At 39.6% G+C, this 23,234-nt stretch overlaps 1 protein-coding gene across 9 annotated transcripts in view; it reads left to right on the top strand.

Annotated features, from left to right (window-relative positions):
- LOC132378867 (inactive N-acetylated-alpha-linked acidic dipeptidase-like protein 2) overlaps positions 1-23,234 on the top strand; it is a 937,774-nt gene that overhangs the window by 169,827 nt on the left and 744,713 nt on the right. For 8 of the 9 annotated variants that reach the window (XM_059946120.1, XM_059946130.1, XM_059946141.1 and 5 more), the window contains one exon: positions 19,399-19,487. The exons of the other annotated variant lie outside the window; for it this stretch is intronic. The gene's annotated coding sequence lies outside the window, so the exon portion shown is untranslated. The remainder of the gene's footprint in view (positions 1-19,398; positions 19,488-23,234) is intronic. 9 annotated transcript variants of the gene reach the window in all.

Genomic DNA, 23,234 nt, shown 5'->3' with positions numbered 1-23,234 from the left:
TATGGTAACAGCTCAGCAGTCTCCGTGTATTCTAACATGGGAAAGTTTCAACAACGTCTCCTCACAGAAGTTTAAAAAATTGTTCTCTGAATCACAATGCATTGTTATTGCATCGGGAGGCACAATAAATGTGATTTTCTCCACATGACTGTAACTTGTGAACTGCAGAGAGGAACACCAACCTCTGTTCATGGTCTTTTTGAATCTTTAAAGGCCTTTAACTGCCTTTTCAAATTTGACTGCCTTGAGAAGTCTGTTTCCATCAGCAGTTTGCTATGTGATACATGTAGGGCATGCTTCCGACAAAAATGTATGCTTATAAGATTCATTTCTTAATGATTCTACAAATAGCTGAAGCATCTCCTTAATTGTTGGTGGGTTGGGTTTTTTCAAGTTTAATTAGAAATATCTCAAGAATTATTAACATTCTTAAGTGAATATTTTTCAGTTCTAGAAAAATAATGATTGTTGAGTTGATATGTTTTCCATATTATTTTTTTTCAAGAGTTAGAAATGATAGACCTTTGGAAAGATATTTTGAAAGAAATGGCCTGAAAGCATTTTAATACTGATGTTTACTAATTTAACTTGGATTATACAGTTGAATTTTCTCAATGCACTCTTTCTTAGCTTTACTGTTGTGCTCTCTTGGCAAAATTTCAAGCAGCAGTAACTACTAGCAGTGCAGTTCATTACTACAGTTCATTGGAGATTGAATTTAAGGTTTTGACAGTTGCATCCAATGCAACAATCTTTCACATATATGTATCAGAATTAAGAATTTTCATTTTTATTTAAATTGGTTAAGCACTTTCTAATTTTTACACAATGGGTTAAATATGCCTGTTTTTACACAACCATGGGAAGAAACTATTTTCCTTGCTCTGTCTGCACGTTTATTTGAGGAATCCCAAATTATATCTTAATGCTTTTCTCTCCCTTTTTTTCCTGATTTCCATACATGAAATGCTTTTTCCCTAAATTGGCACATCTCGCCATATCTTTGTGATGTCCTCCAAACCTATAAATCCAGTGATATTGAAGCGAATAATTTCAGATGCTGAAGATCAAAAACACAGATTTAAAGTTCTATAAGAATTTGTTATGTCAGACAGCTTCAGTGGAGGAACAGATTCAGTGTTTCAAGTCCATGCAGCATCCAGTTTTACCTCAGGTTTTGGGCTCTTGACAATGCGCCTAAAAGCATATTTGTGCATTAATATGCTTTTGGAATATCACACAGCTCCTGTAGGAGCCTATTACTAATGTCAATGTTTGCACAACATTGGCAGCTAGAGCAAATTGCTCAATGTGACATTGAAATAATGTGGGTGAACCTTGAACAGGTTAAGATTGCTCACTGTGGCTATCTGAATTGCATACTATGGAGAGTAGCCACCATTCACAGGTTGGATCAACACATACAAACAAGCTGGTGGAACTCTGCAGGTCGGGCAGCATCCATTGAAATGAGCAGTCAACGTTTCCTGATCGTTTCAACGGATGCTGTCCGACCTGCTGAGTTCCACCAGCTTGTTTGTACGTGTTGATTTGACCATAGCATCTGCAGTGTACTTTGTGTTTGTTTTGTATTCACAGGTTGGAGTCTGTGGAACTATACAGCAAAGAAACACTATGACAATGGAAAAAATACTACTGTTAATTTGCTTGGGTGATTATTAAGTTTTCTTGACATATGTGATATTTAGACAAAATAGAATATTCAGAGTAGTAACCTTTTTGTATTTAAATGTGGCATTGGTGTTAATATTTATAGTGAAGTGAGAATGAGGTTGTCAGGTCTCACTAAAGAACAACATTTCACTGGTGACAGTGAGGCTGGCAATAATTCTCTGGAAGCAAAATCAAGACTGTACAGTAAAAGCCCTTGATCTGTCTAGGCAGTGGAAATGTCACCTAAGCTTATTAAATGTTCCCTCGATGAAGCTTCTGGTAGCACCCCTAGCTTTTGTGTGAGTGCAGTATTGGTCAGTATCTTGACTAGAATCATGTCCTTTGGTATCCAGTAGCAAGATAATAATCTGAGAACCTTATTGGAGTGATGTTAGCACAGAGGAATGCACAGGTTGAAGCAATCTTGTCCAATGTGGTGACTTTACATAATAATACTGCCTTTATTTGCAAATAAACTATATTTGAATGAATGCCATGCTGATGAAGGAGAAGTGTGCTTGACAAATTATTATCCAGTTGTAAAATGACTGTGAAATCCCCAAAAATAACTGTTACTTGTGTTTCTGTACCATTAATTCTCGACCCCAAATATCAGTGGAAACGGCAGCTAGAAATGCAATTGAATTCCAGTTAAGAATGAAAGTGAATCTGAATAAAATTGCAGTATCTAGTCAGAGGCTTGCCTGGCTGAACAAATTGTGTTAATGTTGTGTGAGGGGCTCACATACATCAGACTAATGCTGGTTAAAATGCAACAAAGCAGGACACATACAAAGAGCATGTTGGGCTGACAAAAATAAATGGACTGCACAGAGAAGATAAAATGATTAAAAAGTTAAATTGATGATGAGAGTGACACAGGACTGGGAGGCCTTGAGATTTACGATGTGAAAACTAACAAGAGAAGAGCCATCTGCCTTGTGTCAGAAGTGAATGGCAAATTAATAAAAATGGAATTGGACACTGGCTTGGCAATTTCAGTCATTCCACTACATGAATTTGAATGGCATTTCAATGATATTGAACTGAAGCCTGCAGATATCCAGCTAAGAACTTACACTGGAGAAAAGACACTTCCTGTTGGAATGACATTCGTAACAGTGAAAAGCAACAAGTGACCTTGGGCTTGTATGTGGTAGAAACAGAAGGTCCAGCATTATGGGGACATGATTGACTGAGACAATTGCAACTTGATTGGAGATCCATCCACTATCTGCATGCAACATGTAAACTAAGAAAGGTACAAGGTGATGCCAGTGAAGGATAGCATTGTGAAACTCAAACATACCAGGGGTAAGATAGTGTTAAGTGAAAATGCCAACCCAAGTTTTACGAATTCCATCCAGTTCCTTATACTGTCTGTGATAAAGTGGCCTGTGAGATCGCTTGAAGGCTAAAATAATTTTTCCAAAGCTGAATGGAGCCTATGGGGCAATGCCAGTGGTATCAATAACTAAGAAGGATGGGTCTGTTGGGATCTGTGGTGATTTTAAGGTCAACCCAGTACTGAAGGAAGATCAATGCCCTTTGCCCAGGATAGCAGATATCTTTGCAACCCTTTCGAGAAGGAAATACCTCAACAAAATGGACTTAGCCAAGGCCACAGGTGGAAATGGAGGAAGAATTCAAAGTGTTTCTCACTATAAATGCTCACAAAGGACTTTATTGCTCTAATAGACTTAATTTTGGAGCAGCGTGTGCACCTGCACTCTGGTAGAAAGCTATGGACCAGGTGCTGCAAAGCTGTCCAAGCACTCAGTGTTACCTGGATGACATCATTGATACTGGTGAGAATGATGAGGAGCATTTCCAAAATCTCCAAACGGTGTTAAAAAGATTAGAAGATTATGAACTCAGAGCACAATGCAGCAAGTATGAATTCTTTAAATCAAGCCTCACTTAACAGTAGTCACAATATGATGAATAAGGATTACGTTAGTGTGTTCAGAAATTTCAAGTAAGCGCAGGTGTTCCAAAGCCAAAGAGCTGAGGTTCTTTTTAGTATTTGTCAATTACTGTAGCATGTTCCTGCCAAGCCTGGCAACTGTCCTCCACCCCTTGAATTCATTACTACAGATCAGGAAGAAATAGCAATGGACAAAGCAGTGTGAGGTAGCTTTCCAAAAGGCAAAGAAAATGGAGATGTCAAACATTAAAATCACATTGTCCTGTGAAGCTTACCTGTGTCGCCTCATGTCACATCACATGACACATGTTATGTCACGTGTTATGAGTGATGGAAGTGAATATTCGATAGCCTTTGCATCACGTTCCCTTACTCGCTGCAGAGAAAACTTATGTACAGTAAAGTCGAGTCTAATTCAGAGTATAGAATGCTTCAACAAGTACTTGTATGGGAAGGAGTTTATTCTGATTACTGATCAGAAACTACTGGTGCCCATTTTCAAATCAGAGAAGGGTGTTGCATTAACAGCAGAAATATGAAGTCAGAGATGGGCTCTGTTCCTTGAAGGACACAAGTACAAAATCAAATTCAAGAGGAGAATTAATCATGAAAATGCTGATGGATTGTGCCATTTACCCCCTTGGAAATATACCTGAAAAATTTACAAAAGAGGAGACTCCTATTGAAATATTCTCCTTACTGCATATCGAAAGTCTCCCAATTATGGCTTAGATGATCCAAAGGGAAACTGGAAAAGACTCCATGCTGTCTTCGGTCTACATGGCAATCCAAAATGGCTGGAATATCAAGTCAAGTCTCTTTTTATTGTCATTTCGACCATAAACTGCTGGTACGGTACACAGTAAGAATGAAACAACGTTCCTCCAGGACCGTGGTGCTACATGAAACAACACAAAACTACACTAGACTACAGACCTACACAGGACTGCACAAAACAGTGCAGGGAAGTATGATAATTAATAAATAAATTAATAAACATGACAATAGGCACAGTAGAGGACAAATTTCAATATAATGATAAATGATGTAGATGTCAGTCTAGACTCTGGGTGTTGAGGAGTTTGATGGCTTGGAGTAAGAATCTGTTGCACAGTCTGGTCGTGAGAGCCCAAATGCTTCGGTACCTTTTGCCAGATGGCAGGAGAGAGAAGAGTTTGTATGAGGGGTGTGTGGGGTCCTTCACAATGCTGTTAGCTTTGCAGAAATTTCAGTTCCTCAATTTTAACCAATGCTAGAATGAACCTGCCTTTGAAAGGGGTTGCCTTATGTGGGGATTACTATCCTGAGAGATAAGTTTTGGAGGAACTTCATGCTGGTCATCTGGACTTGATCAAAACGAAAGCGCTGACTTGAAGCTTTGTCTGGTGGCCTCGGATAGATCAGCAGATCGAGCAGCTTGTCATTGGTGTTGTTCTGCATTAACTGTGCTGGGGGAGACCCTGTCCTGAGTTGTCTATTACAAAAGCAGCAAGGTGATGCTTCAGGTCAATACTGTGGTCCAGCAGCTAAGTTCAAATGTAAGGAGAACTGCCAAATGAAGTGTTACAAGGCCAGCTCGATGCCATGTCTGCTGGGCCCAAAGGTAGAAGAAATTGACATACTTCAGAGAGCAGATGTGATACAGCCAGCTGTGCAGGAGCAAAGTTCTGGTAAGCAAGTAACCATGAACTAAAAATATGATTTGTACACAAGGCTGCGAATGTTTAGAACCAGAGACAAAGTCAACATGCACATCTTGCAGCAAGAAAACTTGCGATTGGTTGTCATCTGCCATTGTAACAGTCAAGTAGCAGAACTTGTGTGGTGAATAGGGCAAGCTGGTAGAAGATATTTGGATCATGTACACCAGCGAACAGATGGGGAACACAAGAAAGCTACAGAAGCATCCTCTTCTGATGAAGCCAGTGTCTCAGCAGATGAACTAATGGATGCTTCAGCAGGAGAAGAGGAGATTCACAATCCATTGCTCTTGACATCAGCTAACCTGGAAGGCACAGAGTGGGAAGCTGCCCAGCAGTCCGCAATGGTACACCAGCCAGTTGACTGCTACCAAGCAGGATAGACATTCCATCATTTTTCGGTTTATGATTCTTATTCCTTTGCTCTGTGGTTACCACCTATAGCGGAGAAAGATGTACTATGTCAGATTGATTGCAAGAATGTGGCAAGCGAACATACAGGCTATAGATCATGCGGTGATTTGACTGGGCCTCCGAAGTGTGGGGGGGCACTGTCTTTTGGGTGCAGGCTTTCGAGTGTCCATGTCTTTTGTCTCGGAGGTCTGGTTTTAGCTCCCACTCTCTGTTAGCCAGTGTTTTATTGCTACTAACATGATTCAGTAAAAATATTTGATTATATTACACTGTTGTAGTCCTTGCTCTGCATAACACAGTGTGTCTTTTGCATATTGAGTGCTCATTGATTCCATTGTATTTTTTGTTCTATTGTAAATGCCTACAAGAAAATGAATCCCGGCTTGTATGTGGTGACATGTACGTAATTTGATAATAAATTTACTTTGAACTTACTTCAAATTTAATCACTTCCTTCTGATAGTGTGGTGGCCAGAAATGTGCACAATACTCCCAAGTGTATTATAACCAATAATTTGTAGAACTGTAGCATGCATCCTACTTCCTGAACTCAATACCTAGGCTCATAAAGTTTTTTCTGTTTGCTAGCCAGTATTATATCCATGTCATTGTGTAACTACCAATCTATGTCCTTTAAATTTGAGCACTGATATTTCTATACTGGCCTTCTGAAAATCCTAGTGCATCATGCCTGCTGCTTTCCACCAGCATTTTGTGTGTGTTGCTTGAATTTCCAGCATCTGCAGGTTTCCTTGTGTATGCCTACTTGTTCGCTCTGATACACTCTATCAGCTACATCTTCAAAAATTTGATCCAGTCCATGGTGACGTTGATTTACCCTGTCACTGTTTTCCAAATCCTTTGTTATTATCTATTTAATAATAAAACTCGAGTACTTTCCCACCTTCACTGTCAAACACAGATCTATAATTTCCCCTTTTTATCTCCTCTCCCTTGTGCTTAAATATTCGAGTAGTATCAGCCACTCTGTAGTATGTAGGAGCTGATCCAGAATGAAAAGAATGTTGAAAAACAAACATTAATGCTTTTGCTATTTCTTGAGTCACTTCTGGGATGGAGGCAATCAAACTACAGGTTATGTTGTCATTCTTTGCGAAGGCATACCCAAATAATTTGAGCAATCAGTTCATCTAAATTTAGGAAGGACAACAAAATTCTAGGGGTGTATAGCCCAATGGGAGTTCGGGGAGCTGGGTTAAGCACAATAGGCAGTGATTCAAACAGTGAGAGGAGAAATGGGTTAAAAATTCTATATCTGAATGCACGAAGTGTCAGAAATAAGGCGGATGAGCTTGAAGCCCAGGTGCGAATGGGTAACTATGATGTTGTTGGGATAATGGAGACATGGCTGCAGGGAGATCAGACCTGGGAAATGAATGTACATGGATATACGTGCTATCGTAGGGACAGCAATGTGGGCAGAGGGGGTGGGGTGGCCCTGTTGGTGAGGAATGAGATTCAGTCGTTTGCAAGGGCGGACATAGGGTCAGGAGAAGTAGAATCTCTGTGGATAGAACTGAGGAACAGTAAGGGCAAAAGGACCCAAATTGGTGTTGTCTACAGGCCACCAAACAGTAGCATGGATATTGGGTGCAAGTTGAATAGGGTGTTAACATTGGCATGTGGCAAAAGTAATGTTGCAGTAGTTATGGGGGATTTCAACATGCAGGTGAACTGGGAGAATCAGGTTGGTGCTGGACCACAGGATAGGGAGTTTGTAGAGTGCCTAAGGGATGCATTCTTGGAACAGCTTGTACGAGAGTCGACCAGGAACAAGACTATTCTGGATTTAGTGTTATGTAATGAACAGGATTTGATAAGCAATCTCGCAGTAAAGGAGCCATTAGGAGGTAGTGATCACAATATGATAAGCTTTTATCTGCAATTTGAGAAGGATAAGGGCAGCTCAGAGGTGTCAGTGTTGCAGATGAACAGGGGAAACTATGGAGCCATGAGGGAGGAGCTGGCCAAAATTGACTGGACGGATAGCCTAGCAGAAAAGACAGTGGAACAGCAATGGCAGGTATTCTTGGAAATAATGCACAAGGTGCAAAATCAGTTCATCCCCCAGAGAAGGAAGGATTCAAAGGGGGGAAAGGGGCCACAGTGGTTGACAAAGGAAGTCAGGGATTGCATGGCATAAAAAAAAGGAAATATGATAGAGCTAAGGTGAGTGGGAGGACAGATGATTGGGAAGTTTTTAAGGAACAACAGAACTTAACTAAAAAAACAATACGGGGAGAAAAAATGAGGTACGAACGCAAGCTAGCCAGGAATATAAAGGAAGTTAGTAAAAGTCTTTTTAGGTATGTGAAGAGAAAGAAGATAGTTAAGAACAATGTTGGGCCCTTGAAGAATGAATTGGGTGAAATTATTATGGGAAACAGAGAAATGGCAGAAGAATTTAATGAGTACTTTAGATCTGTTTTCACTAAGGAAGACACAAGCAATCTCCCTGATGTATGGATGGGCCAAGGACATAGGGTAACAGAGGAAATGAAACAGATTGACATTCGGAAGGAAACGGTGATGAGAAGACTGATGGGACTGAAGACTGACAAATCCCCAGGTCCAGATGGCCTGCACCCTAGGGTACTGAAGGAGGTGGCCCTGGAAATTGCGGATGCATTGGTAATCATTTTCCAATGTTCCTTAGATTCAGGATCAGTTCCTGAGGATTGGAGAATGGCTAATGTTATCCCACTTTTTAAAAAAGGAGGGAGGGAGAAAACAGAGAACTATCGACCTGTCAGCCTGACATCGGCGGTGGGAAAGATTCTAGAGTCCATTATTAAGGATGAAATAGTGGCATATCTAGATAGCAGTGATAGGATTGGGCTGAGCCAGCATGGATTTACCAAGGGTAAATCATGCTTGACTAATCTGTTGGAGTTTTTCAAGGATGTAATCAGGAAGTGAGACGGGGGAGATCCAGTGGATGTAGTGTACCTCGATTTTCAGAAGGCATTTGATAAGGTTCCACATAGAAGATTGGTGGGTAAAATCAAAGCTCAGGGCATCGGGGGGAAGGCATTGACATGGATAAAAAACTGGTTGGCAGATAGAAAGCAAAGGGTAGCGGTGAATGGATGTTTCTCGGAATGGTAGGTGGTGACTAGTGGGGTGCCACAGGGCTCGGTATTGGGACCACAGCTGTTTACCATTTACGTTAACGATTTGGATGAAGGCATAAAAAATAACATCAGCAAATTTGCTGATGATACTAAGCTGGGTGGCAGTGTGACATGTGATGAGGATGTTAGGAGAATTCAGGGTGACTTGGATAGGCTGGGTGAGTGGGCAGATACTTGGCAGATGGCGTTTAATGTGAATAAGTGTGAGGTTATCCACTTTGGGAGCAAGAACAGGAAGGCAGATTATTATCTGAACGGTGTAGAGTTGGGTAAGGGAGAAATACAAAGAGATCTCGGAGTCCTTGTTCATCAGTCAGTGAAGGTGAATGAGCAAGTGCAGCAGGCAGTGAAGAAGGCTAATGGAATGTTGGCCTTTATTACAAAGGGAATTGAGTACAAGAGCAAGGAAATCCTCTTGCATTTGTACAGAGCCCTGGTGAGACCACTCCTGGAGTATTGTGTACAGTTTTGGTCTCCAGGGTTAAGGAAGGACATCCTGGCTGTAGAGGAAGTGCAGCGTAGATTCACGAGGTTAATTCCTGGGATGCCTGGACTGTCTTACGCAGAAAGGTTAGAGAGACTGGGCTTGTACACGCTGGAATTAAGGAGATTGAGAGGGGATCTGATTGAAACATATAAGATTATTAAGGGATTGGACAAGATAGAGGCAGGAAATATGCTCCAGATGCTGGGAGAGTCCAGTACCAGAGGGCATGGTTTGAGAATAATGAGTAGGTCATTTAGGACAGAGTTAAGGAAAAACTTCTCCCAGAGAGTTGTGGGGGTCTGGAATGCACTGCCTTGGAAAGTAGTGGAGGCCAATTCTCTGGATGCTCTCAAGAAGGAGCTAGATAGGTATCTTATGGATAGGGGAATCAAGGGATATGGGGACAAGGCAGGAACAGGGTATTAATAGTAATTGATCAGCCATGATCTCAAAATGGTGGTGCAGGCTTGAAGGGCCGAATGGTCTACTTCTGCACCTATTGTCTATCTTTATTTTTCCCCCATAATAAACAATTTTGTTTCTGACTGCGAGGGGACATTTTTTGTCTTCACTTTTTTTCATATTGGCTGCCATAGAAACATTTACAGATCATCTTTATGTTCCTTTCAAGTTTACTCTCATTTTCTATTACCCCTCTACCTACTCTTAATTAATCCCTTGGCTCTGCGTTATCAGGGTTGTTTTTTTTTTTGGAACAATTTATGTCTCTTTCTTGGATCTAATAGTATCTCTATCTTTAGCTATGTTTGAGCCATCTTTCCTGTTTAATTTTCGTGTCAGACTCAAGTGAACAATCATCTTCGACACAGAGAACTCCAGCAGTAGTTCCGACATACTTAAATGTTGGCAGTTGTTGATCCAGTATCAATCCTGTAGGTAATGTTGCTCATTGTATTTTGCCCAATTCTTACTTTGTGCAAATATAGTTTACTAAATTTAGATCTAACACCCTAATGTCAAAAAAAAAGTCACACTCCATCTTCATAAGATTTCAAATAGATTCCTTTTAATGCACAACACTCTGTACAGGATGGATTGTTATCTAGTTGCTTTCTTAAAATATTGATCCAAAAACCAAAGGCATATTAGAATACCTCCTCCATAATTAGATCTAATGTGTTGATTAAAGTCACCTCTGTCACTCTACTGTAACTGCCTTGGTTAGACCAGTTAGCCTGAACTCAGTGGTTTGGAGGATGTTGAGGTCAATTGTTAAGGATGAGGTGATGGAGTACTTGGTGACACAGGACAAGGTAGTAGAAAGTCAACATGGTTTCCTTCAGGGAAAATCCTGCCTGATGAACCTGTTGGAATTCTTTGAGGAGATTACAAATAGGATAGGTAAAGGCGATACAGTGGATGATGTATATTTCGACTTTCAGAAGGCCTTTGACAAGGTGCCACACATGAGGCTACTTACCAAGTTAAGAGCCCATGGTATTCAAGGAAAGTTACTAATATGGTTTGAGCATTGGCTGATTGGTAGGAGGCAGCGAGTGGGAATAAAAGGATCCCTTTCTCATTGGCTCCCAGTGAATAGTAGTGTTCTGTAGGGGTCGGTGTTGGGGCAACTTCTTTTTATGCTGTATATAAATGATTTAGATGATGTTATAGATGGCTTTGCTGCCAATTTTGCAGATGATACAAAGGTTGGTGGAGGGGTAGATAATGATGAGGAAACAGGTAGGATGCAGAATGACTTAGACAGATTAAGAGAATGGGCAAGAGAGTCGCAAATGAAATACGATGTTGGAAAATGCATGGTCAAGAACTTTGGTAGTAGAAATAAATGTGTGGAATATTGTCTAAGCAGGGAGAAAATTCAAAAATCTGAGATTCAAAGGGACTTGGGAGTCCTTGTGCAGGACACCCTAAAGGTTAACTTGCAGGTTGAGTCAGTGGTGAGGAAGGCAAATGCTGTGTTAACATTCATCTAGAATACAAGATCAAGGATGTGAGGCTGAGGCTTTATAAGGCACTGGTGAGGCCTCACTTTAACTATTGTGAACAGTTTTGGGTCCCTCATCTTAGAAAAGGTGTGCTGGCATTGGAGAAGGTCCAGAGGAGGTTCAGAAGGATGATTCCAGGAATGAAAGGGTTATCATATGAGGAATGTTTGATGGCTCTGGGTCTCATTGAAACTTTTCGAATGTTGAAAGGCCTAGACAGAGTAGATGTGGAAAGGATTTTCCTATGGTGGAAGAGTCTAGGTCAGGGGTCGGCAACGTTTACCACTGAAAGAGCCAATATGGACCCATTTCCCACAGAAAAGAAAACACTGAGAGCCACCAAACCCTTTTGACATTTAAAATGAAATAACACTGCATACAACGGTTTTTTTTTGCCTTTATGCTATGTATATACAAACTATAATGTGTTGCATTTATGAAATTGATGAACTCCTGCAGAGAAAACAAAATTACATTTCTGCATGCAACAAAAACATTTTGAACTCCGAAAAAAAGATGTTGGGTTGAAGGTTACTCCATAGTTAGCCTACCTTGGATCGAAGAATTAAAAGAAAGCGCGCACTGGCGGGTGTCAGGCATTGGCAGTGGTGATGTATATTAATAGCGATAAAAAAACACGTTGTAGCGGTGTGCTACACGCAGCGCTAAAATAAAGACACTGCAGTCAAAGGTAACTTTATTCGAACTAAACAGCCTTGCTTTAAAGCCTCCCTCAACCCGTCCCCGTGGGCGCGGATGCTCCAAAAGACATGTACTCACAAACCCCCGTAGGCTATCTCCCTGAGCCGGAACGGTGGCTAATTGTGAGCCGGTTCGGATGTGCCAGGAGATAGGGTCTCCACAACGTTTTTAGATTGTACAAGATCACCATAATCTTCAAATTTCGAATTACATTTCAAAAACTAACAAACCACGGGGAGCCGCAGCACAGAGATGAAAGAGGCTCCAGAGCCGCGGGTTGCCGATCCCTGGTCTAGGTCAAGAGGACACAGCCTCAGGAAAAATGGGCGCACTTTCAATACAGAGATGTGGAGAAATTTCTTTAGCCAAGGTAGTGAATTTGTGGAATTTGTTGCCACATGCAGGTTGTTGGGTGTATTTAAGGCGGAGGTTGATAGGTTCTCGATTGGACATGGCATCAAAGGTTACGGGGTTGAGGAGGAGATAGAGGAAAAGGATCAGCCATGATTGAATGACAGAGTAGACTCGATGGGCCAGATGGCCTAATTCTGCTTTTATGTCTTATTGTAGTCTTACACCTCTAATTTCCTATTTAATGCCATTCCTTATATCACCACTACCTTTGAGGGTCTGTACACATCACCCACTAGAGTTTTATGCTCTGAGCTATTACTTAGATTTACCTATACATATTCCACCTCATCTAAGATAATTTTATTCCTCACTGTTGTATTACTATCTTTAACCAGCAGTAGTAACTCACCTCTATTTTCCTTTTTGCATGCTTGTTTGAGATGGAATACGACTCTTTGCAGTTTTAGTGCCACAACTTGACATGAGGAAAACCTCGGACCACGAATTTGTTCCATTTCTCAGATCAGTGACTTCTATAACAACAGCTCTTCCCCTAGTTCAGGTGACATGCAGCTGAAGTCTTCACTTTTGCACGTTCGAGGTAACTATTCCTTTGCATTCCTCAGTAACCTTGAGTTGGACAAGGCACTGCTGCCCCTGCCTGGACTTGGTTCCCATTCACTACCACCACTATGGTTGTTGAACTATGTTTGCTCCTGTTTTCAATTTTAAAATTATCATCCTTGCCTGAATAGACTTTTTTTTTATCTCTGTAATTACTTTAGCCCTATAATGATCTAATATGCCTTAGTTCTTATAATTCTTGCCAATATGTACTATATCTCCAGTTTTATTCAGTTTTATTGCGCCATCTGTGCTTATGATTTTCCAAGGCCCCAAGTCTGGAATTCCTATCTTAAACATTTCTCTCTTCTTTAGAAAAAAACACTTAAAACCTGCCTCTTTAATTAAGATCCATGATTTCTTTTTCTGTCCCTTGAGTCACATTTTGTTTTATAACAGTTGTGCAAATGCCCTCATTGGGAAGATTACTACTTGCATTGTTTAAATATAAGTTATTGTTAACATAATTAATGTGAACTTGAATGGTTTGCTTGTATTTCATATTCTGCAGAGGCTGTATTTGTGGTGACAGCTACATGTCTGGAGGCCAATGGTTTCATATTCTTGAATGTTGCTCCAGTTGAACTGATTCATGTTCATGTTGCATTTTATCTCTGAAGCTTTGTTTGACAGAGGATAGAACAAAGGTAGATCATCTTACAAGTTTTAGCAATAGCAGGAAAGCTTAGAATTAATTTATTATTTTGAAACCAGTACAAACAATCTTTGTTAGAAATGTAATAGGGAAATGAAATATGTTTCATGTTTGTTATAGACAATAGACAATAGGTGCAGAAGTAGACCATTCGGCCCCTCGAGTCTGCACCGCCATTCTGAGATCATGGCTGATCATTCACTATCAATACCCAGTCCCTGCCTTGTCCCCATATCCCTTGATTCTATATTTGGATAAAACTTGCTTAAACAATTCAGCTTCCATTTAATACTTGGTCTGATTCTCCTTTCCATTAGTGTCAATAAGAGCCATGTAGAGGAGACATGAAGCCAATGGCCATTCCAGTTCTTCTTATTTTGATTCCCTGCTGAGTTTAATTTTGCTTGAAGGGGGGAGAAAATTTTGATTAGTATTACTGTGTTAGACAGTGATGAATGATTCTGTGAACTTACTCATGAAGAGAAGCTGTGTCTGACATCGGGAAAATGAATGAAATTTTCTTAAGGTCATTGACAGTGTCCAGATTATTTTCAGTGCATGAAGAATACAGATAGAATTATATGTCTATGTAATCTACAGAACAGAAAAAAAATGGTTCAGCAATGACATAAGTTCAGAGATGACAAATAAGCTCAAATGCACTTGTATTAGCAGGAAGCAGTTATGAATCTCTTTATTTATCTTTGCAACTTTATGGATAAGATAAAACCAGCCACAAAATAATTCTATATTGAAGAATGTCATCTGTGGTGGATGGACAATCAACAACTTCTTTATGCAGCCTTGTTTAGTTATAGAGAGAAGGCAGGAGAATGGGGTTGAGAGGAAAAATAAATCAACCATGATTGGGTAGCAGAGTGGACTTGATTGGCCAAATGGTTTAATTCTGCTCCTGTGTCTCATGGTCTTGTGGTCTAAAAGGCTCCATATTTGTATGCTTATAGAGCATCTCAAACAACCATGATATCAATGTTAAACCCAAAATTGCCAGTTCCTCTGTTAGTGAATCACATAAACATGGACCTCAACTTTATCTGCTTGAGACAGAAATACTTTAGATGGAGGTGAGATTTTGGGGTATTAAAGGATTGAGGAATATTGTTTTAGTACAAGAGAATGGTTCCGAAAAGAAAAAAAAATCAGCTGTGATGATATTGAATGAATGAGAAGGTGAGCAGAAATTTTATTTCTTCCTCCTATAACATGGAGTTGTTTGTGTTGTCTTGAGTTATGTAAGAAACATTAAAGCAATAAGGAGTTATGCACCAGTTCCCAATTGATTAGCCAAAATGAATACCCTTATAATCATGAGAATGGCTTTCTAATAAATGGAGTGGCAACATAGAGATTTTGTTGCATTAGAAAGCCAACTTTTATTTCTTATAAATGTTATTCAAAGTGATAAAACATCTAAGAACAAGATATTGAATGCATTGGAGGATTTATTCAAGGCTTCCTGAGAAAACTCTTGGATGACACACCTCAGGTTTATTCATTAAATTTAAAAATGATGGAAAATGTACTAGAGATCCATGGCTTGTAATGGAATTGCTGAAAACACAGTACAAATTAATAAAAATGTCTTCCTTAATCAAATGCTGGGTCCAAATTCCCAATCCATCTATCCCTGGATTGCGGACAAGCATATTTTCTGATAATAGTGAAATAGTCTTCACACCGTTTATTGACAGATCACTAGCTGAGCTGTTTTTCGAAAGACAACCAAAGAATCCCCATTGCTAATTCAAAATTGGCACTGTGGTTGGAAAAGAAATAAAACAAAACAATAAATTTAGAGTTAAATATTACTAGTGTATGAAGCTAAAATTGTTGGCTTGAAGAGTTATTATTTGTTCAAAATGTGTGATTGTGGTGAGGCTGGTTTTTCTTTTAATATCAGTCATATCTTGCTTATCAATCAGCAGCATTTCATGAAAGTGGCCTTTGAAGTTAACCTACTCACTGGTGCCCAGTGTTTTTTTTCTGTCTGGACCATTCAACTCATCTCAGCCCTTTTACAGCAGCATTTGACCGTGTGGGGCTCCTTCATAGCAGCATTTGACTGTGTGTGGCTCTAGTAAATCTGAAATCATTGTACATAGATGAGAAATCATTCCAATGGATGAAGTCGTGCCTCACACATGTGCATGGGTTTTGGCAATCTTTCTTCAATTGCAGCTTATTGATATTCAAGATCTGATCAATGTGTAGGGACAAATCTAATCTTGCCACTGCCGAACATTCTAGCTAAGTATTTTTTAAGGTAGCCATTTCAGCTGATTGTGGTGGTAATTACTGACTGTAATTCATTTTAGTCAATTTAATTTTCTTTCTAGAGATCATTTCATGTTCTGCTTATGATTCTCTGTCTTGGAGTTGTGGTTCAATCAATCATTCAGATTGCTGAAATCGGGGGCAGAATTTCCTTAAGATGGTCAAGTTGTCCTCAAGTAGTCTAGAGACTTAGTGCTGTTGTTTTGTCATGCTGGAAGGAGAGATGTCTAATCCGTTCACAACTCCTCAGAAAATAAAGTGGTCAGTCCTTTCATGTATCATAGCTCTATTTCCAACAAGACAGACTCTAATGACACCCACTCTTGATATTCAATGTGATTTCAAACACGGAATTCACATTGACATCCTGGAAGTCAACGATGCCCATGCTCAGCTGAATCAACTACTTCAACATGGTGATTACAAGAGAAGGTCAAAGTCTGGTTATTATTTGACCCTCTGTGACCCTGGATTATTTCCAGTATCGCACAAGTCAGGAGCACGATGGCGTGCTCTCCACTTGCCTGAATGCTCCAACAACAATTAAATGCTCAATATCGTCCAGTCTACTACCATTCAGTAGAACTGCATTGTTTATCATCCACTGCAGATACTAGCCAAGGCTACTGTAATGATATTTAATGGCATTCCATGAGAAAACCATTTTGGACCTGCAGAGACTCCATGAGGAAATAAAATGATTATGTACAATGTTCTGACAGATTGGCCAGAAGGTAAAGAAAATCAATTGGGCCCTTAAAAGGGCTGAAGGAAAAACCAGGAACCCTAACAACAGGAGGAATCTGCTGCTACTGCCTATCTTCCTTATATTTCAGAGTTTCTGGAAGGATCGCAGGATCCTGAAGTAATACCAGATTACTACCATCCAGAAGTAAGGAAGCTCAAATCACATTTTATGTGGGTTAAGGATAACCTGCGACTCAGTCAGTTGACATTTACAGGATTCCCTGAGAAAGCGGAGCAGTGTATATCAGCCAGATGGGACACAGGTCATGCTGGAAGGAGAGATGTCCAATCCATTCACAACTCCTCAGAAAATAAAAGTGGTCAGTCCTTTCATGTATCATAGCTCTATTTCCAAGTTTATTCGGTATTTCACAAACTTGCAACCTCTCACCAGGATGGAAAAGGGAAACAAGCGTCTGGGAAAACCACCACCTGAAGGCTCTGGTTCAAGTTGAATAATATCCTTACTTGCAACCATTCCCATGTTGAGACAGTGTATCTACCCAATGCCTTGCAGTGTTGAATAACATGGCTTGCCACCTCCTTCCCAAGTGCAGTGAAATCAGGTGAATAAATGCAAGTCCTGCCAATGAAACCCATGTCCTGAAAATGAGCAAATAAGAGCAATGAATATTGGGATAAAGAAAAATACAGTTGATTCCGGTTTATTGGGACCAATACAATTTGGCCCAATTAAGCAGCTGTCCCAGATAGCTGAGGATTCATGGAAATGGTTAAAAAGGTATAAAAAAGACAAACTACCATTTAACTGAGTAACAAATTAGATATTTAAATGAAATACAGAAAAATTAGACACTATCAGTAGTACTGTATTTATTCCTAATAATTATCGATGGAGGAATTCATCTGCCAATAACAAAATCAGTACATACACCTAGTGTAGATAATGGACCACCTTCATACAATGCTATTGACAATTGCAACATCCAAATCTTTATTTTTATTGTAACATTCAAGATGATTGTTGATACCTTCAAAGTTTTCATAGTTCCTAATTTGTTAAAGAGTGAAGTTGTTTCATTTTCACTCCCAGCCGTTTATCGCATCTCCAAGCCTGAATGCTTGAAACTGATGAGCAAAATAGTTCTGAATTGGCCTCTTCCTACTTCTTGTCAACTTTAATTGAGAAAAATCACTGCTGTTGAGTACAAGCATATGCAACTGATGCTACTTAAAAAACTGTTTACTCCAAGAATGGTGTAGTGTCTTATGGCTACACAAGTGCATGCATCTGACACTAGTTGGAAGTTGTTTGGTAATAGTCTCCTGTCAGAATTAAGTGGAATAGTCTCCAAATAAATGAAGGGAATCCCGACTAGTTTCTCAATTAGTTTTGTTGTTTAAGAGTTGTCCCAAATAAGCAGCTGCCTCGATTAACCAATGACCCAATTAACTGGAAGCCACTGTATTTTTGAATTGGGTAGTCTCATTACAAGTAGATTGAATCAAATTCCAGTAATGAGGTCTAACTTTGTTTGTCAAGGAGGAAATAAATTTAAAGAAAAGGAAAACATTAAGTTTAACTTGTTTAAAACATCTTTTTTTCTCTTGAGCTTGTAAGAACTTAGTTCATTGAGTTGTTGATGTTTTTAATTGCAATTACCACACTATAAATAGGTAGTACTCAAATGGGATATTAAAATTTTATTTAAAAAGAATAATTTAATTTTCATTGAGGGATGAAATGGAATGGCATTTGCCTTTAACTGGAGGAATAATATACCCTGTGGCACTGCATGTTTCAAAGCCCTGGAAAGTATTAAGTTCCCAGTAAGATGATGTCAAGTAAATTTGACGCAAGTAATCTTGTGTTAGGGTGAAACAAAGTTAATTAGTGTTGATGTTTTAGACCACTACCTAACTAAAGTCTGCTTTAAAGGCATGTTTGTTTTTATTAAATAACATGAGAATCAGATTTGGCAGTGATGTTCCCTGTGGTTTGAAAAAACATAAATGAATAATGTCATTAAGGGAAAATACTGGAGGCTAAAAGAGAGCGAGCTTTCTGATTTTAATGTTTATTTTCGCAATAGCATGCAAGAAAGAGTAATTTTAGTGTAGATGGTAAAATGATAGGACATAAAATAATATTCATTGTAACAATGAGTGGTTTTGTGGAGTAGGTGGAAGGAATTTGCTTATTGCAAGTAACATTAAATGATTGTAAAAGTATGTAATTTGGTACTGCTACTTGTATTTCCTTCAGTTTCTTGTGATTCTCCAGTGTAAACCTTGGTCAAGCTTTAAACGCATGTTTCTAATTGAAAATGCTCTTGGATTCGTTTCAGAAATAGTGATGAATATCGCAATGTGCAAATTTCACTGTAATTATAAAAATACTGAAGCAACAGAGTAGTTGCAGTTTAGTCCATGAATTTCTTTGTGTGGCAACTGATTGCAAGCCAGTCAGAACCAAGATTCAGAGCTATGGCAGCTGTGCTTTACAGTTTACACATGGGCTGTCAGCAGTACTTAACTCAAAGCCTGGGTGATGCAGCACTTGGTATTTTCAGTCAAACTCAGGCATTAATGAAAGATTGAAGGGTTGACCTGGGGATCGTGCAGAACTTGTCCTTCAATTGGGACTGTATTCAGAATTGCAATATCTTATCTATGTTCCAGTTGTTCTATCTTGCCATTGTAATTTGTTTGCTCATTTTTTTCTCTCTTTAGAGTCAAATGTTAATGATGGAAATAATGTTAGCATCACTGCACTGAAGAGAACAACAGAAGGAGTTAAAAGTGCAAATAACTTATTGGAAGTAAGATCTGATTTTGATTTTTAACCATATTCTAGTGGAGTATTAAATTAACCCATTATTTTAGTTACATATACATATACACACATGTGATTTGGAAAATAGTTATTAAAATGAATATGTTGGATTTATATCCTGCATAAATGTTTTATAAACAGCAATGTTGAAATATAAGACTTCAGACTATTAGTCTGTTTATTCATATACAGCTGAAGTTTAGTGATGTCAGCTGTACTGGAGAATTTGTCTGACAGGGAGTGTTCTGTATGGTTATGTGATTTACCCTGCTACTATACATTATCATATAATAGTCCACACATAGTGGTCCATATATTGTTTACAAAGCCTGCTAATATTCTCACTTGACTTGTCTAACCCATATTTGTATTTAACATGCTTTTTGTTCTTGCAAGTGGGTTATGTTTCAGTTGTATTAATCTCAATGTTTTAATCTGTAGCATTTACTTTTGTCAGTGTGTTCTATTGGATTATTGTGTCCTCTCGCATATAAATTGTGATTGATTTTGAGAAGCATTATATTTTGAAAATGTGTGTTGCCACCTTAATGCAATTTGAGCAGATAATCATGATTCATCTAGATTTCCTCTCACCAATCAAGCTGCCAGCTGACATTTGGCTTGAGTATTTTAATGTGATATTTATTGTGATTATGATAGTAGAATAATAATAGAAGGTGTAATCAAATTTAGTTTGAACATTTGCATGTAATCAACATTTTGAATATTTGTACCAGAGTCACTGCATCAAATTAAGGTGACTGACATCGCATAGCTCTTCAGGGCATAGCTGGCTCCCCATGAATCGTGCCTCAGCATGTCCTAGACATCCGTGCATGCTCATTCAGATGTAGTAGTCCAAGATGTATTGGAAGTCATATACTAGGGACGTACGAAGCAGAGAAAAGTCAGAGGAGGAGGAGTTTTGGAGCCTGTCCACCTAAACTGAGAGTGAGGTCTGATCAAACTAAGGGCCGGGCCAATTTGGAAATGTCGGGTGCAGGCCAAGATGTGGTGCCAAGGTTCAGACCCAAAGTACATCAGGGCCTGGGTCTTAGAGCGAGGAACAACTCAATGTTTGGACAACTTAAACACCAGATTGTTTGAAAGGGCAAGGGATTGGTCCATTTCTGTTGTCTGCTCTGTGACGTTTGCCCTGCTCCGGGTTTCTTGCCTGCAACGTTTTGCTCCATTATATGATAAACTGAAGCTGAGGCTGCGGGCCTGCTCTGGCTGCTCTGGGCTTTGTGCCTATGGACTCACTTTTGTTCTGAATGCTGCTTGCATGCTTTTATTGTTTGCATGATTTGGGTGCTGTTGGTCTTTTTTCAAATGGGCTCTTTTTGGGTTTCTTGTTTTGTGACTGCCTGTAAGGAGACGAATCTTAGTATGTATAATATATACATACTCTGATAATAAATGTATTTTAAACTTTTGAACTTTGGGATATTTAAATTCCTGTTCTGCCATTGGACTAACTGTCAGGCCCAAACAAAGAGTATTGCAGTGCTTATACAGTCAGGTTGCAGATAATATCTTGTGTTCTTGGCTTTCTTAAGGTGGGTTAGGGTTATTGACCCTGTGAACATAGGGAAGGCCAACTTGGCATTTGTTATGCTTTTTAATATTAAACATTTTTAAACATTTATAGTCTTTTAAAAATGATAATAGTTCTTATTTATTCAGCACTTGATAAATAGTTGATTTTAATAGTAGGAATGAGCCAAGCATCCTTCAAATATAGATAACAGTATGCCTCAATTTTCCTGCCAGAATCCTGTATCTCTCGGCACCCAGAAATAATCTCTCCATCATTTTCAATGTACTAAATAATTGTGATCTACACCTTTCTGAATATTTAAAATCCCAATGCAAAATTATGTCTCCTCTCAGTTCTAGCCCAGCTTTGAAAATTAAGCATATTTAGAAGGCAGTTTTTAAAATGAAAGCATTTCTGAATTTGGGAGAAACGGCAGTTAAAACATAGCCCAAATGTATATCAGTGACTTAAATGAAAATGCTGTGTAGATGATACTGAGGTTGTTGAACAGGACAATCAAAGAATTAAGTGGGATGTAAATCAGTTACAAATATGGGCAAAGAAGCAGCAGATAGAACAAAGAGGATTTGAATTTTGGGAGGTCAAATGAAAGGAGAACGTATGTGATGAATGGCCCTTCAACAGGATTGACGTACTGAAAGTTCTTGGGGTCCAAATCCTTAGTTCTGAAAATGGCTGTGCAGGTGGATAAGATGGTAAATGGGACATATGGCCTGCTTGCCTTCATTGGTAGGGTGTTGACTGTACAAGTAAGGAGGTCATACTACAGCTATGTAAAACGTCAGTCAGACTACTGTTATGAATCCCGTAACTGGAGAACTTACCAGCAAAGATAGAGAGGTCCGTTGAAGTCTGATGTCACTATTTTCAAATGTTTTATTTATAAAGGGACACAAAAGTAGGGTTAATACAAACATTCAGATAGTGCACATCGTCAACACTCAATCTAAAGCGCGGGTATAGTAATAATCATCATTAAGAAGTGAGCTCTGCTGATGTCTAGGGGTTAATAGATTGTCCGTTGGAAATATAAAAGTCACTCAGAAAGTCTGCAGGCCTCAGCCCTTTGAAAATCGCTGGGTTTCACGTGGGGCGACCGAGAGAGAGAGATTGGGGGAGAAGAGAAAGAACTTGCCGAGTCTTGATGAATCTTCCGTGAAATCGGGGGAGCGTTGGTTTCCTCGACCCGATGCTAGTTAAAAGCGGTTTTCTGTGATTCCAGCCACAAATTCCAATCCCGGAATCTAACGCACGTGGCTTCCTTCAGAATGGCTTCCTGCTGCTGCGGGAACACTCTCGTGTCTTCTTGGTGCGTCTGAGGGGGCTGTCCCCCTGAGACTCTCCTTTATACTTCCTCACGGGGTCGCAGGAGTCAGTCAGGTCGGGATGATGCAATCTCTCTCTCAACCAGCCCACCTTGCCCGAGGGCTTTTCACGTGGTCTCCATGAGACAATAGTCTCTGTCGTCTTATTCTGTATCCCGGGTGGGACGTGCAATTTGGCACGTTTCTCTCTCTCTCTCACTTCCTGGGTCTACTGACCCCCCCCCCCCCCAACGGGTGCTCTTGCGATTCTCACGAAGGAGGGGGCTGGAATCATAACACCTCCCCTCTTAAAACGTTTTTACCAGCGGTTAAAACGGAGTGGTACACAGTCTTACAGGAGTTTTGAATCTAACACAATACACGTTTTTTCTTTTCACAGAGTACTACCGTTATACATTCCAGTCAGTATCTAAGTAGTTAACGATTACAGTGTCCCTTTCTTTAATATCTTAACATTGCCAACTGTACATCAGACTTCAATTCAATAACCACCTATTTATTTTTTTCTCTCCTAAACAAAACTAAGGAGGTGTGACCTTAGCTTAGTTGCATTTACAAAAGTTTATGCGAATACTAATCGTTTCAGTCGTTTAACTTAACCGGCAGGTCTCCAAAGGTCTAGTCTGTCTTTATTATTCACAGGCTTTGGCACAAACCAGTTCAACCTGCTTGGCTGTCTAACAATGGCATCCCCATTAACCGTCGCCTCTTTTCCAGTGAGCCCCCCCGTGGGGAACTTGAGTAGTTTTGCATGGTGAACTCCCACCCGCCCCGTTCATTGGGGTTATTTTAGCAACACCATGCCCCAGACTTAGACCATCTCCACCCAATTCTTTGATTTCACCCA

The sequence above is a fragment of the Hypanus sabinus genome, chromosome 2 (assembly GCF_030144855.1).
Source record: "Hypanus sabinus isolate sHypSab1 chromosome 2, sHypSab1.hap1, whole genome shotgun sequence".
Classification (NCBI taxonomy): Eukaryota; Metazoa; Chordata; class Chondrichthyes; order Myliobatiformes; family Dasyatidae; genus Hypanus; species Hypanus sabinus.
The sequence above is the reverse complement of the archived record's forward strand: the minus strand, read 5'-3'. Positions and strand labels throughout refer to the sequence as shown.